At 52.1% G+C, this 16,370-nt stretch overlaps 1 pseudogene; it reads left to right on the forward strand.

Moving 5' to 3' along the window:
- Window positions 1-5,513, forward strand: part of LOC109459976 (small ribosomal subunit protein eS6) — a 44,089-nt pseudogene extending 38,576 nt beyond the window's left edge.
- The last annotated feature ends 10,857 nt before the right edge of the window (window positions 5,514-16,370 follow it).

The following is a 16,370-nucleotide window of genomic DNA, read 5'->3' on the forward strand; positions in this document are numbered from 1 at the left end:
TTGGGAATCTTTGAGCTTCTTGGATCTTTGGGTTTATGGTTTTCATCAAATTGGAAATTTGAAAACAATTCAACCCTTATTTCTTCACCCTCTGGTACTCTAATTATATTTATAGGTCTTCAGGGCTCTGCTAAATTTTTTTATCTTGTTTTTCCCCCCTCTAATCTGCAGTTAAGCTCATCCAATGAATCTTTCATTTCAAACATATTTTCTGCTCTAAAAGTTCCATTGGGTTCTCTTTTATGTATGCAATTTCTCTTCTCATTATGTTTACTTTTTTCTTTACAATCTTGAACACACTTGTAATAGCTGTTTTAAGTCTTGTCAGCTAATTTGATTATCTTTGTCATTTCTTGATCTATTTCATTGATTTTTTTTCTTGGTTATGGACCATATTTTCCTTTTTTGCATGTGTACTAAGTTTTTTTCTTTACAGTTTTATTGAGATATAATTCTCATATCATATAACTCACCCATTTAAGTACAAACTTTAATGATTTTCAGCATATTCACAGAGTTATGTACCCATCACCAAAATTAATTTTACAATATTTTTATTGCCCCCAAAGGAAGACCTGATCCTGTCAGCCCTTATTCCCTAATTCTCACCACTTATGGCTCCGAGACCTAGGCAACTACTAATCTACTTTCTGTCTGTATAGATTTGTCTATTCTGGATATTTTATATAAATGGAATCATGGTTGTGATATGTGATTCTTTGGTACTTAATATGTTTTCAGGATTCATCCATGTTGTATCTCATATCATTACTTTATTTCTCTTTGTTGCCAAATAATGTTCCATTGTATGGATATAGTAATTTTTGACTGGACATTGAATATTGTAATGTTATGTTATTCTCCTTCCATATCCTTCCATTCATAGAAACTTTGTGAAGCTGATATGACTTCCCCTACTTTACAGATGAGGAAAGAGAGAAGGGCACACAGTGAGTAGAACTTGTAGGAGACTGGCATGAGCGAAGACACATGGCCTTGACCTGAGAGGGAAGACATAGCCATGCTTTAGAAAAGGGCTGAAGAGAGAGAGATATGAGTCTTCTCTGAAAAGTAAGTTAGTCTGATGAAGCAGACACAATCATACTCTGGAAAGTCTAGTCTGAGGAGGCCCTGCCATGCCCTGAGAAGCTCCAGTCAGAGGGGAGACTTGTGACCCTTCCCTGGGAGCTATGACCCAAGGGAAGATGTGTCTGCCCCCTAAAGAGCCCCATTCACCAGGCCTCCCCAAGAGGGTCAGTGGGCATGATCCTGGGTCCCAAGTCACCTTCAGCTCTGGGGTGCTTTGCTGTGGCACAAGCCTGCATGTACCTGCAGGAAGCCAATGTCCAGGCAATTCCAGAAGGGATGCCAGACACATGGCCAGGACCCTAAATTACCCAGCGTGGGCTTTCCCCATAGCTGCTGCTCAGAAGTTTCCAAATGACTACATGAGAGCTGACCAGTCTAGTAAACATTTATTCAGATCTGCTCAGTATGTAGAGTTGGGTCACCTGCGTCCTGCTCTGAAATCTTCTTTCACTGTATCTAAAGCCTCTTGCTCTCTCACCAGTAGGCTCAGTTCTACCCCAAGCTCTAGAGTTAGCTGGGCCCTCCCTGAAGCAGGGGAGATTTAAGCAGTTCCAGACTGTCCATCTGGAGATCCACCTCAAGTTACCCTGGCTCTGGGTCTGACCGCATTTTTGATATCTGAGTGCTGGGCTCATTCCCTCAGAGCAGGCTTCACCACTTACCCTGATTGTGGCACTTAGGGCCTATATGACAGAGTCCCTATCTCAGCTGTCCACCCAGCCAGTCACCCTTCCCTGGCCTCTGCATCAGGCCCTGAGTTCCCTGGGCCACCCACTCACCCATGCTGGACTCTGCATGTCATGTATGAGCACACTGCTATCTCTCATGGGCCATGCTCAAGGCTGAAACCTGCATTTGGGACGCTCTGCTCTCCTCAAATCAGATCTTCCAGCATCACTCGGTCACCCCCAACCAGACTCCCCCCAGGGATGCTGGTCCTCCAGGCAGCACTTCTAAATCTAGCCCACAGGCCTACACACAGCCAAGTTCTTGTCCTCATGGACCTTGTGGGGTTTGTGGTCCAGACAATCATGGCATGGGGTGGGCACAGTGTTTCTCTAAGGTCACATTTCATTCTTAACCCCAATCAACTACTGCATTTGGTTGGAGTTTGGGAGGAATGAGATGGGAGATGAGACAACAGAGGTATTTTGGGCCTCTGTGGTTGGGGCTCCAAATCTGGTGTAGTGCCCCCCTCAGATTGTCACTGCTGCTGGTGGGCAGCCCTTCGACACCAAGAGCCCTGCCTCTCCACCATGTGCCTGGCTCTCCGTTTGAGTTCCCCAGAAGTACAGCTGGAGTCAAGAACTGGGTAGCATTATTTTTTGAGGGAAGGAAGCAGGATGTGGCCTCAGCAAAAGTGTGCTCTTTCCTGATCACAAGGAAGGTTTTAGAGCATAAATGGCAGCACAGCGTTGACCCTCCTTGGGGCAAAGGGGCCTCCATTTCAGTTGGCCATTGACTGTAGGCTGCTCAATTTTCAGGCTGCTATCTCTCATTAGCTGAGGGCTGTTCTTTGGAGAAGGGGCAGCTGGGCCATGGGCAGCCGACGTCCACGGCTCACAGTTGTGTGGGTACACAGACCACCAGGGGGAATCTGAGTGGGGGGCTGCAACGGCATCAATGATAGCACCTGTCCCTGTCTCAGAGTCTTCAGGCCGGGGGTCCTCTCAGCCTGACAGCAAGCACATCCAGGATGTGGAGTGGGTTAACTCTCCAGGCAGTGACCTCAACTGATGAGTGAGGGAAGCCGGTCCCCTGATGCTTGGACAGGCATTCTGTATAGTCCCCAGAGGTTCCAGGGCAATTGTTCCGTGCTGCCGGCAGCAGACCTTGAGTGCATCCGTAGGTGGCCTTAATGTCGTCCCTGCTCCTCCCTCCTGCCTCTTGGAATCATCTCCCAAATGCATGCCTTTGCTGAGGCACTGTGTTCAGGGGATCCAAACTGAAATGCCTGGGGCAGAAGTTTGGCCTTACCCTTGAGGGTAACAGAGACCCGTGGAAGATGTTGTGCTGGGTCAGGGTGACGTACTCAGGTTTTTGCTTTAGAACAGTCCAAAGGGGCGGTGAAAAGTGGACATTGTCACAGTGGACTGTGCAAGAGGGGGATCTGCTGGTAGATGTTGGGGGAGGAAGAGGACAGGAGTCACTGAGAGGGAAAGAGAGAGAGAGGGGACTTGGTGCTGGTTGGAGGGGAGGAAGAGTCTGTGACCCGAAGCCCTGGCAGCCTGGAGCCGGGGGCCTGGGGCAGGATGGGGCCGCAGAGAGGCACTGGTTTGGGGACAAAAGAGAGATTTGGTTTGCCCAGTGCCCTCCCTCTCAAAGAAGCAACAGTTACATGAAGTGTCCAGAATAGGCAAGTCTGTAGAGACCGTGGGTAGATTAGCAGCTGCCTAGAGCTGGTAGGGGTGGGAGTGGGGCCCAGAGGATGGGAGCTGTGAGGAGGAATGATAGCTAATGGGTACGGAGTTTCTTTTTGGGGTGATGAAGTGTTCTAAAATCGACTGTGGAGATGATTCTACGACTGTGAATATATTAAAAAGTATTGAATTGTACACTTTAAAAGGGTGAATTTTATTGTATGTGAATTATATCACAATACAACTATTATCTTTTTAAAAAGCAATGAGTACAAAGTTGTACAAGGGATACGAGTTGGCTGTGGAGGGAAGTTTGCTGACTAATGGAAGGTGGGATGGACTTCAAAAGGCCTGTTACTCACCCCACCTTATTTGCCAGTGGAGAGCCGGGCCCTGGTCTTGCGCACAAGACAGGGTGAGTCAGGGGCTTCAACCTAGATCTCCGGACTCCCTAGTCCAGTGGCCCCCCCACCATCTCCAGACACTTTGCCTGCAGTTGCCCCCTCCTGGTCATTCCCTCTGGCAGCATTGCCTTCCCTTTGGCCAGTGGCCTGCTGAGAAGTGGGTGACAAATTGGAAGAATGACATTTCTGCAGTCTGCCCCCACCCTGCCTTGCCTGGTGAGTCTGACTGTCCCCCCCAACCCCCCAGGTCTTTTTACTGCCAACGAGGCAGCCTGGGAGGACCTGGCTTGGGTGAATGGACAAGATGTTTAGTTCTCTGAGCAAGAAGGTCGGGAAATTGAGTCTGACACCTGGCAAGACCCACTGCCTGGGCAGCACGCTAGGGAGGCTGGCCCGCACCCCGGCCAGGCTCTTCCAGGCCAGCCCCTTGCTGGGGTCCTGGCAGAGGCCAGAAGTGGGTGCGCCGGGGACTGTGCGTGGGGTGGGGGTCGGGCAGTTGGCCTGTGGGTAATGGAAAAGCTTGAACATTGGTCATGGCGGGCCTGCAGTGTTCATGTGTTGATGTCAACAATAGAAGAGGAATTTGTGACCTTTTGCCAAAGATGCTAGGATTCCCGGTGGCTGCCTCAGAATGCATGCTCGGACAATTCCTGGAACCTCTTGCCACCATTGCCCCACCCTTGCTGCTAGCAAGACCACCAAGCCCCCTGCCTTAGACACCTCCATTGACCTCACCACTCCCACTCTGACAGCTCCCTCAAGGCTAAAAGCTTAGCCTAGCACTGGCACTCAACGTCCCCCTTCCACCTTTCCAGTGTCACTCGCACCTTCTCAGTGTCATTCTCAGCAGACACCCTGCTGTGCCCTGCCTCCATGCCTTGATGGCCCCAGGGGCTCAGCGCTGCTCAGTGCCCACCCAGTAGAGCCATTGCTGTCCAACATGGCCTTGCTTCCTTCTGGGAACAGGATGGTCTGTCCCCCGGCCGCATCCTGACTCTCTGGCACCCCAGACACTGGGCATCTCACTGAGTTGGAAACCCCTACACTGTTAGCTGCCTGAGTCATGCCTGATGCTTCACTAACATTGGTTAATGCCAGGAGGCAACTGGGTCCCCTTCCTGTCCAGTGTCCTTTCTGAAGCTAAATGCTCATCAGTGACACTGACTGACCAGAGGGGGCTTCTGAGACTGAAATGAAGTCACGGCGGAAGGAGTTTCAATGTTCATTGGAGGGGTCTGGGTCAAGAGTAACCCTCAGCATCTCTCCTCTGACTGTTATTCTCATCGTTACTGTAGCCTCCAGTTGCACCGGCCACAGCACCATCCCTATCAACACCACCATTGCTGCCACCAATATCTGCATTGTCGCCATCATTTCCTCCGTCCTCGCCTTCATCCTTCCTACCACTCCTACCAGCACCGGCACTCCCATCCCTACCATCTTCAGTGGCTCTAGCATCACTACCACCATCTCTCACTGCCATCTCAGTCGTCCCTATAACTTCCTCCATCCTCACCTCCAACCTCACCTCTTCCCTCCACCCTCACCTCCTCCCACCACCTTCACCTCCATCCTCATTGCCAGCCTCACCTCCATCGACTTCACCATCTCTATCATCATCACCACTGCCACCCCCTTAGCTCCCAGATTGAACCCCTGACTTCACTAGACATTTCTTACTAACCAGGCATGTGTCTGGTTGGAGAGGCACCCCTGGATGTGGGGTGTGGCCAGACGGCAGGTTCTGGCTGTCTCGTGGCTTGTGTCTGCCTGTGTGCTGGAACTCTTGCCTTGCCTGGTGGTGGTGACTCAGTGGTGGAGGTCTGGGCTGACTGACTTGGCGTCCATGCAACCAATGCCTGAGAGTCAGTGGGCAGCCCACGCTCAGGCCCACCTCGTTCATGTGCTCTGAAGCTGAGGAGCCTGTCATCACATGTGATCTCAAAGAAATCAGGAGATTCCGGGGCGGGGAAAGAGCCTGAAGTGGGAGTCAGAGCTCTGGCTGTGCCATGGACTCAGTATGGTCTCCAAACGTCACTGCCTCTCTCTAGACCTCCTTTCTCATTTTAAAATGGCAAGAGTAACCCGCCCTTTCTCCATGGAGAGCTAAACAAAGTGCAAAGTGTGTCCACAGCCTCCGCTCCTCAGAGGGCGAGCTGCACAGCAGGGTGCCCCTGTCAGCCTGCCTAGGGACATTTCTGGCCTCCACGTTTTACCAGCTACGGGACCTTAAGGAAGTCACTTACTGTTTCTGCTCAGCATCTGTTTCCTCATCTACAAACGAGGTAAACAGTAGACTCTGCCTCTTAAGACTGCTGTGAGGATTAACTGAGATCATCCACGGACAGCACTTAATTCAAATTCCTACCTGTGCACTAGGCGTGCAGGGATGGTGAAGCCCCACTTTACAGAGGGGGACGCAGAGCGGGCAGGGGGGGGGTCAGCGGGGACAACTGCCTGAGATCACCCAGTCAGAAGTGACAGAGCAGGGATTGGGAGCCAAGCCATGAGCTTCCTGCTTTCTTTTCTAAGTTCCTGCTGATTTGGGAGCACGTGGCCAGACTGCGAGGGGCACACAGGGGTATTGAGGCCCAGCTCCTGCCCTGGAGCCCATGGCCTGGGCCAGGGAAGGGAGAAGATTGGGCAGCAGAGCTGAGCTGTGAAGAAGTGTACAGTACAGGCCTGGCTGTGAGACTCGGCAGGAAGCACTGGGGTTGCTCAGGGGCAGGACCCTGGAAAGGCTGGGTTGGGGTGGGTGTTAGGGAACCAGGGGGGCTTGGAACACCAGGGAAGACGAACATCCCAGTCAAGGGTATCTGAGTAAGGAAGTGCCCCAGACTGGAGGGGGCATGGCATGGGGTCAAAGAGGGCAGATGTCTGGCCTGTGGGTACGAAGAATCTGGATCTTGAAAGCCAAGTGCTGAAAGGGTCCTTGGAGCCCAGTAGCACATCCACCTCGTTCAAAGGACAACCAAAGCCAGAGAAAGGGCAGGAAAGGGCAGAATCTGAGCTGTGACTGGGCTCCCTCCTCCTGCTGCCCTGGGCTGGCAGTGTCTTTCTGATTAGCAAAACTGTCCAACATCATGAAGACTGGTGGTCAAGGGTGTCTTGAGTTCTGGACTTTCCTCCCCGCTTGTTCTTCTTGTTTCAGTATGAGGGGCCATACTTCAGAGGAGGCCTCAACGAAACAACAGTCAAGAGAGTGACGTAACGATATTAGGATTTCTGGCCACAGATCTCTCGGCAGACCCTCTTTCCTGTGCAGCACTTATGTGGGGTCACTGCCTACCCCATCTTCACTAGAGCTGCCCTTTATGAGTCCCCACTAGACACCAGACACCATACCATGTTAGTATCTTTGTTTCACAGTGGAGAAACTGAGGCTCAGAGAGGTTAAGTAACCTGCCCAAGGTGCTTAGCTAGAGCAGAGCTGAGGTTAGATGCCAAGCCTGCCTGATGACCCCTTGGGAGGCACACACTATAGCCCCCAGTCTCCATCCACTAGACCAGGACCTGTGGGGAAAGTGATGAGCTGGACGATGATCTGGGGAGGAGTGGAAAGCAAGATGAGCAGCTGCTGTCACAGCCAGCTGCCTGCGGGCCAGGGCTCCCTGCCACCCACAGCCCAGCCTGCTCCCTGCCAGGGCCTCCTGCCTAATGCCTTGTGGGCGGCCAGAACGCCCAAGCTCCTGGGGCCACCACCGTCTCACTGCGTAGCCCTGGCACAGCTCCTCATGCCAGTGGGCCTGGATGCCCACAGCACCATCCACAAGCAAGCCCTGGCCCTATGGCCCACCACGGCCAGTCATGGGGTCCGAGCAGGCAGGCTGGGCTCTGTCTGTGGACACATAGACCATTGAACAGGAGACATGAGGCCTCCATGTCTGCCTCTGGTCAAGGTTGGGCTCCAATCTGCCATCTGGGCTTCCCAGACAAAGGAGCTACCTACCACCCGCCTATATAGGAAACCTATCTGCGGTGGGAGAGGAGAACCGGGGCCCAGACAGCAACTGAGCATTTTAGGATGGAATTTCCAGGTAGAAGGAGGAAAGCTGAGACCAGCCATGTGCCCTGGATGGTCCCCGGCACCCTTCCTCAGCCTGCCTCCCTTGGTCCTCCTCTGAGCGCCTTGTCTCAGTGAGCGAAACGGCCCAAGCCTCACTCCCTGTGGGAGACCTAACAGCTTCTAATGAGGCCCACGTAGTCGTTGCTCTAACACAGACCTCTCCATCCCTCACTGGAATCATTGCACCAGCCCTGCCAGAGCCCTCCGCTCCCCAGGCCCCCTTGCTTGTCCAGCTCCACCAGTAGTCAGGGTGGCCGCGTCACCCTGAGCTTTATACCTTCCCAGGCTCCCTGTTGACTGCAGAGAAAGTTCCACCTCCTTAGCCAGGTAGTCAAGACCCCTGGTGTCCTAAGTCATCCATGCTTTCTGGGCCTCGGTCTCCCTGTGCATCTCACCCACCCTCCAGGTAAAACACTTGTGGCCCTTGAAAAGTGGGCTATTCAGCGGCACCTCCTCAGCACCAGGCTTGGAAAGTCCTTCCTGCAAGATTTGGCTAAAACACCACCCTGTCCATGAAACGTCCCCCTGATTCCCCATGTCTGGTCTGGAGCACAGACCACTGGCTCCTGGGTGGCTCCTGGGTGGCACATTGATTGTTATTCCCGGGGCACTGATTGGGGTCTTAGCCTATCTTCCCCTCTAAAATGAAATCTAAAGGCAGGCATCAACCTTGCTTCCTTCTGTCTGTGGTCTCGGTGCCCAGCACAGGGTCTGGCTCAGAGAAGCACAGGAATACATTCATTCATTCATTCATTCATTCAATACTGTTGAGGTGTTCTTTGAAGATTGGACAATATTCTCAAGCAGGACAGACATGGGCAGCCATGCTCAAAACCACAGGGTTTGGGGGCAGCTGATAGGACCTGGGAGGCAAGGAGAAGTATGGGCTATTGGTGTCTGATGGGGGAGCCCTGGCCCCTGGCCCTGGAAAGGCCTGTTTTAAGGCAGCCTGCTGCATGGGACAGCTTGGGTTTGAATTTAAGCTCTCCCACTTCCTATCTGTGTATTCTGGGTAAGCCACTTACCCTCTCTGAGCCTATGACAACATTTTCCCCTCGGGTTTTATAAGCAATGAGGTGGGTGCTTCATAGATGGTTATTCTTTACCCCTTCCTTTTTTGGGGAGCTTCTGGTTCGGTGTGGGTCACTTGGGACCTTTCCTCAAAGAACCAGAGAGTTGGGGCTCTGCAGTCCCTAGAAGCATGCCAATGTGGCCGTGTGGGAATGTGGGGGCAGCAGAGTGGTCTCTGCCCTGGGGGGTGGGCTGCCTGAGTGGGCTGCACATGGCTGCCTACCTACCCTTCCTACCCAGAAGCCTCCACGGGCCCCTGCCCTCTGTCCTCCTCGGCAGCCCAGCAGGGCCAGTACAGGGTATGCCCTGTCATTGGGACTGGCCCTGTGCCTGGCATCCCTCTGGCATTGCCTGGGCACCAGCTTCCTGCAGGCGGATGCGTCTTGTGTCCTGTGCTGGCAGGCCCTCCCCAGAGCTGAAGGTGCCTTGGGGCCAGGCCCACACCCATTGACCTTCCCAGGGGAGGCATTGATGAATGGGGACTTGTAAGAGAAGGGTCACATCTCTATTCAGGTCACAGCAACCAGAGCTAATTGACACTTCCCACCTCTGACTATGGATTCTCAGAGCAGGGCCTTGTACCCCCCTCAGACTAGACTTCCTGGGGCAGGGCTGTGCCTCCCCCCTCAGACCCTTTCCAGAACATGGTGATGTCTTACCCCTCAGACTAACTTACTTTTTAGGGCAGGTCCATGTCTCCTCCTTCATACCAGCTTCCCAGGGTAGGACCATGTATGACTTCTGTTCAGACTAGGGAAGGGAGTTAGTTGCAAGAACATTCTAGAAACACTTGCTGGTGGAGGAAGCATGGTGAATTCAAGGCCCTAACAAAGGTCCTACGGGTAGGTGTCAAGTGATAGAGGAGGGAAAATAATGGATGAAGAGTGAGAGGTCCTGGTGGGTCCTATGGCACCCCAAGACTGGGCTTTGTCCTGAAGATTATGGAGAACCAGGGAGGGGAGCAAGAAGGTCAGATGCATGTTTCTCATGAGTCCCTCTGGGTCACAGGAAACAAAAGCCTGAGCAGCCCTGTGGTGGTGGGTGGATGGGAGAGACAAGTTGGGGCCACTTGGGAAGGAGAAATTGATAGGCTTGTGAAAGGGGAAGGATTGGGGACTCAGGCCCAGCTCCCTGGTCTCTGGCTGGGGCAGTTGAGGTGGGGTCCACAGCAGGTGAGCGATGATGAGGGCCTGTACCTGCAAGGTGCCCAGGGGCCGTGCAGGTGGAGGTGTCCAGAATGCAGCCTGGGGAGTATGTTTGCATCAGATGTAGGGTGGGAAGAGTGGCATTGCCGGGTGTGAGGTCACCTGGGGAGAGGGAGATTCTGAGATCGGGTGGGAGGACACAGGGAGGAGTCAGGACGAGAAAGCCTTTGTTTCCTCTTCTAGAAAAGGGGAAAACACGTGCTGCTTGGCCTGTATCCCTGACTGGGGGGCCCAGAGCAGCGAATGCCCGATGGCTCTGTAGGCTCCCTGATGGCTCACTGGCCTGGCCTGAGGCCTCCCGCCTCCCCAGACCTTCCACTCAACACAGAGCCCTTGCCCGCCTTTGGAATTTTCCAGGTGGAAATTCATCTCAAAGGCCCTCTTTGGCTTCGCATGTTCAATACATCTTGTCTCTGGTTCCACCACCCCTGACCCCCAGCAGTCCTGGGCTCCAGAACTGAGCCCCCTGGAGTGCCGGGCCCTCCTCTCAGGGGGGCAGCAGAGCAGCCAAGGAAGGAAACAGGTCCCCTGGTGACCCCTGCGTACCTCTCCCAACTCCCCACCAGTTCCAGACACATTTGCGATTTATCTTTCTCTGTTGTTTATTGTGTGGAGGCCAGGCCTTCCAGCCAACTCAGAGCTGGACTGGCCAGCCGCGGCCCGAGACGGCCGTCCCAGCCAAGCCCAGAGCAGCCCCCGCCTGCCGTCCCCTCAGCCGCCCTGAGCCAAGTAGGCCCTAAGCTCTGGCCCGGCCGGACGCTCATTATGGAGCCCCAGGGCTTGTCTCCCCTATTGTCTGCCTATGTTTACAGCCTCACTCATGTTTGCCTCATGATTTTATTCCGGGTGACGCCCCAGTCTGGAGGAGGCCTGCATGCCATCCTGCTGAGACCTCTCTCCTTCCCCGGGCCCTGGGCCCCTGGGAGCCTCATCCATCATTCATTGACCGGCAGCGATGGGAGGGCTCATCACCCACCGGGGAGCGAGTGAGGGCTCGGCTGGGAGCAGGGTGGGACCTGCGCTTTTCCTGAGGCATGCTGGGGGTGTGTCCCTGGTGTGCATGTGTGCGCATGTGTGAGTGCTCATGTGTGTTTACATGCATGCATGTGTGTGCCGTGTGCACACGTGCCGACGTGTGTATACATGTGTGCTTGTGTGCATGTGTATGTGTTTGTGTGTAGCTGCATGTGTTCATGTGCATGTGTGTGCACAGGTGTGTGTACCTGCACGTGTGCACGAGCATGTGTGTATGTATACGTGTGTGTGTGAGTGCCATGCCTGTGTGTACATGCTTGTGGGTGCCTGTGTGTACCTCTGTGGGCATACTTTGTGTGCGTGTGTGTGTGTGTGTGTGCGCGCATGTTGGGGGTTGGGGGGCACACACACACACGCACACATCACAACCTGCCAGTTGTTGCCTTGTCTCTGCTGAAGAGACAGACGCTGGGGACCTAAGCACATGGATGCCTCCAGACCTCCAGGCCAGGCTTCCAGGCTGGCTCTTTCCTTCATAGATGTGACCATGGTTGGCTAAGTCATTCACCTTCCTGGGTCTCAGTTTCTTTTTGGGTAAAAGGGAGGCTGTGTTGGTACCAGTCTCATGCTTTGGGCATCTGGAAGGACCGTACTGGGTTCTGGCTGCAGACTCAGGGCCTGAATTATTTGATGGCAAAGGTTGGTGCCCCTTATCTCTAGAAATTAGGGGCTGGAGTGCTCATGTAGCTGTGTGGCACTGGCTGGGGTGGCCGTGGGAGACCATGGCTGGAGGGGATTGAAGATTTCTGGGGCAGGGAGAAGCAGCACAGGGGAAGACGCACCCGGGCTGTGGAGCCAGGCAGTGTGCAAGATGGCAGGGGTTTTGTTGATTTTGCTCACATTTTATGGTGTGCTGACAGCTGGGCAATGCTGTATAACTCTTCCCAAGCACACCCCTGTCCCTCGGGACTGGAGCTCTAGAGGCTGACACTGGCTGTCAGATGACTACCACTTGGGGCTCCCAAAGGCAGGCCTAAAAGTTTTGTAAATTCCTTGGAGGCATCAATTCCAGGGACCACCTGCCTAGGATTCCTGCCCCCACGGGGCTGAATTCCCAGGGTCTCCCTTCCTGAGAGCTGCAGCCTTCGTACTCCTGAGGCCTTGGGGCTTCCCCTAACAACAGGCCCAGAAATCTGGAGCCTGGGCCCTCTGGGGCTGGCTGAGGAGCTGATGGGTGTCATGGTTGTGACCGAGGCAGGGGTGGCTCAGGGGTGTCCTGGGGAGGGAGAAGGGTCACTCCAAGGACATAGAGCCCCTTAGGGAGCAGCTGTCTCCTGAGCCTTCTGACCCTGGCTAATCCATCTCCACTGATCTGGGTGGTCAGGGGGCTCACCTGGGGACCCTCAGAGCCTGCTGACCAGGCCTGGACAATCTCGGCACCTCCCACCTCCCAAGGCTGCCTCAGACCCTAAGAAGCTTCCACTTATTCCACACCAGCAAAGGCATCTGAGGAGCTGCCACAGCATCTTCCTGGACTGTGCTGAAAGGTACAGGGAGGGTGGGAAGTCCCCAGTGGATCAGAAAACCCTGTTTCCACGAATGAGCTGATCCCTAAGAGAGGGTGGAAGTGGGGAAGGTTCTAGAGAGCCAAGCCCCTCGCTCCTCCCTACTGCAAAGCCTGGCACTCAGGAGAGCTCGAGTGTGCACGTGTTTATATGTATGCATGCTTGCAGCCTTAAGGTCTGTCCAGAGTCTATAGCAAGAATTAGACGTGCCCCGTGACTCCAAGGCAGGCCATGTGGCTAGATCTGGGAGTCCACTGCCCCAGCCAAGCATGGGCTCACAGCCTACCCAGCCCCATACAAACATAGAGGCCAACATCCATCTCTGATTGTCCCCTTTAGGAGAACAGAGGATTGGGGGGTTGAAGGTCTTGGAAGAGCCCATAAAAGTGCAGAGAAATGCATTTATGTTTCTCCAAAGGACACCGTAACAAACCACACTAAAGAAAGAGATAACATTTCACGCATTTTAAATCACGGTCCTGGGGACTGTGCAATTAATTTCCATTTATCATCTTTCCTGTGCACTGGAGACGTCTCCGTCTCAGACCAGCCACCGCCACTCACCCCACCCGCCCCACAACTCCTTTTCAACCAGACGCTCATAAATCTGTTTTGCTTGTTCCACACGAGCTGCCTGGGAAAAGGCCCCATTTGCCGCGTCTGCTCCTCTGTCCAAACGTTCAACGCCTTCGATGTTTTATGGTTTCGTGTTATTGACTTGGCTTCCCAGGTCCCCTGTGGTAGGCGGCTGTTTGAGAAAGCAGCGAGAGGCGCGGGGTGACCTGAGGTTCACCCCCTCACTTGGCCAGAGCAGGGAGGACCGTGCAAAAGCCCTGTAGCTGCCCAGGGGGCTGTGGCCTCACGCGGCAGCTCCTGGGGGGCACCACAGACCTTGATTGGGGGGCTGTCCCTCTGTGCCCTGATTTCACCCCATCCAGTGGTCCCAGGCCCATTTATTCTCAACTTCCAGAATCTGCATTGCTAAAACCTCAGCTTCCGCTTCCCTCTCCAGCCCAGCCCCTCCTTTTCCCAAGGATGACCCCTGCCACCTCCACCTTGAAGGGAACAGACATGAGGTCAGTGTGTCCTGGATGTAAAATGTCCACATGGAGGGAAAGATGTGCAGGGGTAAATGGCCAGGGCCGTTCCCTGCACAGCCAGGCCAAGCCTCCCCTGTGCCACTGAGGACACAGATAAAGGCCAGGCTGATTTTCAGCTGATATGTCCTGGAGAGGTGATACAGGTTGTTAAGTATTTTAACTGAGGTCCTGGAGGAAGAGACAACTGCCCTTGCCCCAAGGGAGTTCAATGAGAGGAAAACAGGAAAGTAACTAGATAATTATGATTCCAGTGGTCAGCAGAACATGAGGTCTCAGAGGCACCATCTGCCTCTGTCCAAGGCTCCTGGAAGAGGGAGCAATATCTTAGTGAATTCCTGAAGGACCCACAAGAAACACTAGAAGCTTATGGTGGCAGAGGGGATGGTAATTCCAGGCAAAAGGAACAGCATGTGCAAAAACCAGACGGAAAAGATGTTTGGGAAACATGTTTGAGAAACGGCTTGTGTTCATGGAACAGGGAAATGAAGGCTGGAGGTTGACTGGGGCCAGCTGTGAGCTGAGGCGTCTTCAAAGCTGAGCTAGGGAGGTTGGGGTTTGCCTTGAGGGTGACAGTTTAAGCCCGGGAGTGACATGGTAAGGTTTACATGTTGGCAAAAACCATCCTTTAGTGAGGACAGTGGGTTGGAGGAGTAAGACTGGTGGAAGTCACCCTCCCTCACACCACACACACAAATAATTCAAAACAGATAACAGACCTACCTGTAATAGTTAAAACTATGAACCTTCTAAAATAAAACATGGGGGGGGGGAATCTAAATTATCTTGGATTTGGCAAATACTTCTAAATACAATACAAAAAGCACAAACAACAAAAGAAAAATCAACAAACTGAACTTCATTAAAATGAAAAACTTTAGCTCTTGTAAGACACTATTAAGAGAATGATAAAGGCAAGTCACAGACTGGAATCTTTGTAAAACACATGTCCAACAAAGTACTTGTATCTAGAAAATATGAAGAAATTTTAGAACTAAAAACAATCAAAAACTGGAACTCTCGGTCACAGCTGGTGGAGTATGAAAATGGGGCAACCACTTTGGAAAACAGTGTGGCAGTTCCTTGAAATGCTAAACATACATGACCACATGGCACAGGCATGCTGCTTCTAGGTTTTTCCCAAGAGAAATGAAAGTGTCTACCCATACAAAAAATGATGCATGAATATTAATAGCACCATTATTTGTGAGAGCCCCAAACTGAAAACAACCCAGTGTCCATCAGTGGGTGAATGGATAAGCAATTTGGGGATATTGTACAGTTGGAGTACAACTTAGTGATACAAAAGCATGATCTATTGATCCATGCTACAACATGGGTGCATCTCAAAATAACCATTTTGAATGACAGAAGCCAGACCCTTACCCACCAGAAAAAAAGAGTACATAAAATCCTAGAAAATGCAAATGAATCTATAGTGACTTGTTTGGGGGACACCATAGGATGCTGGAGAAAGGGATCTTAGTGATAGGAAGAAATTTTGGGGGGGTGATGGATGGATGTGTTCATTACCTTAAAAGTGATGATGAGTTTACACACACACACATATACATACACACACGAGGTATGATAAAAAAATATGTTAAATGTTTAAATTTAAAAAAATTTTTTACAGTAAAAGGCACATTGTCATTAATCCCCCTCAAAATACTCCCCCTCTCTTTGAACACACTTGTCCCATCGTTCTTGCCACTTTCTGAAGCAGTTCTGGAAGTCCTCTTTCGTGAATGTCTTTAGTTACGCTGTCATGGCGGCTTTGATGTCCTGAATCGATTCAAAACGTGTACCTTTCATGGTCATTTTGACTTTGGGGAAGAGCCAAAAATCACATGGTGCCAGATGCAGTGAATAAGATGGATGAGGACACACCGTAATGTTTTTATTTGACAGAAATTGCTGTACCAGAAGTGACGTGTGACACGGAGCCTTTCCGTTGTGATCACAAAGTATGGTGAATGCTGCCGCCGAGTGCCATCCGACAGAAAGGCAGGGATCTTCAATATGGGAAGCAGCTTGTTGAACCTTAGTAATGGTGTGTGACAAGTTTCAACTTGCTCAGTGCAGTCAGTCAGGTGTGAGCTACGGTTGAGAGAAGGCGTGTTTTAAAGTGTGCTATACGTCATTCTCCATCATGACAACACTTCGTGTCACACATCGCTTCTGGTACGGCAATTTCTGTCCAATAAAAACATTACGGTGTGTCCTCATCCACCTTATTCACCAGATCTGGCAACGTGTGACTTCTGGCTCTTCCTCAAAGTCAAAATGATTTGTACATATGTCAAAACATGTAAAATTGTACTTTTAGAGAATTGTTGTTAATGTACGTCAATTGAACCTCAACAAAGTAAAAAACAAACAAACATACAAATTACAGCACGCAACTAGGAAGGCACGGGGTGATGTCCAGGACCCTGGCCAGGAGAGTAAATACACGATCATTCGTTCACTCACTCCCACACTCACTCAGCTTTTGCTGAATTGTAAGTCCCATGAAGGCAGCAGTGAAGTCTGCCT

Source organism: Rhinolophus sinicus, linkage group LG03 (genome assembly GCF_036562045.2).
Source record: "Rhinolophus sinicus isolate RSC01 linkage group LG03, ASM3656204v1, whole genome shotgun sequence".
Lineage (NCBI taxonomy): Eukaryota > Metazoa > Chordata > Mammalia > Chiroptera > Rhinolophidae > Rhinolophus > Rhinolophus sinicus.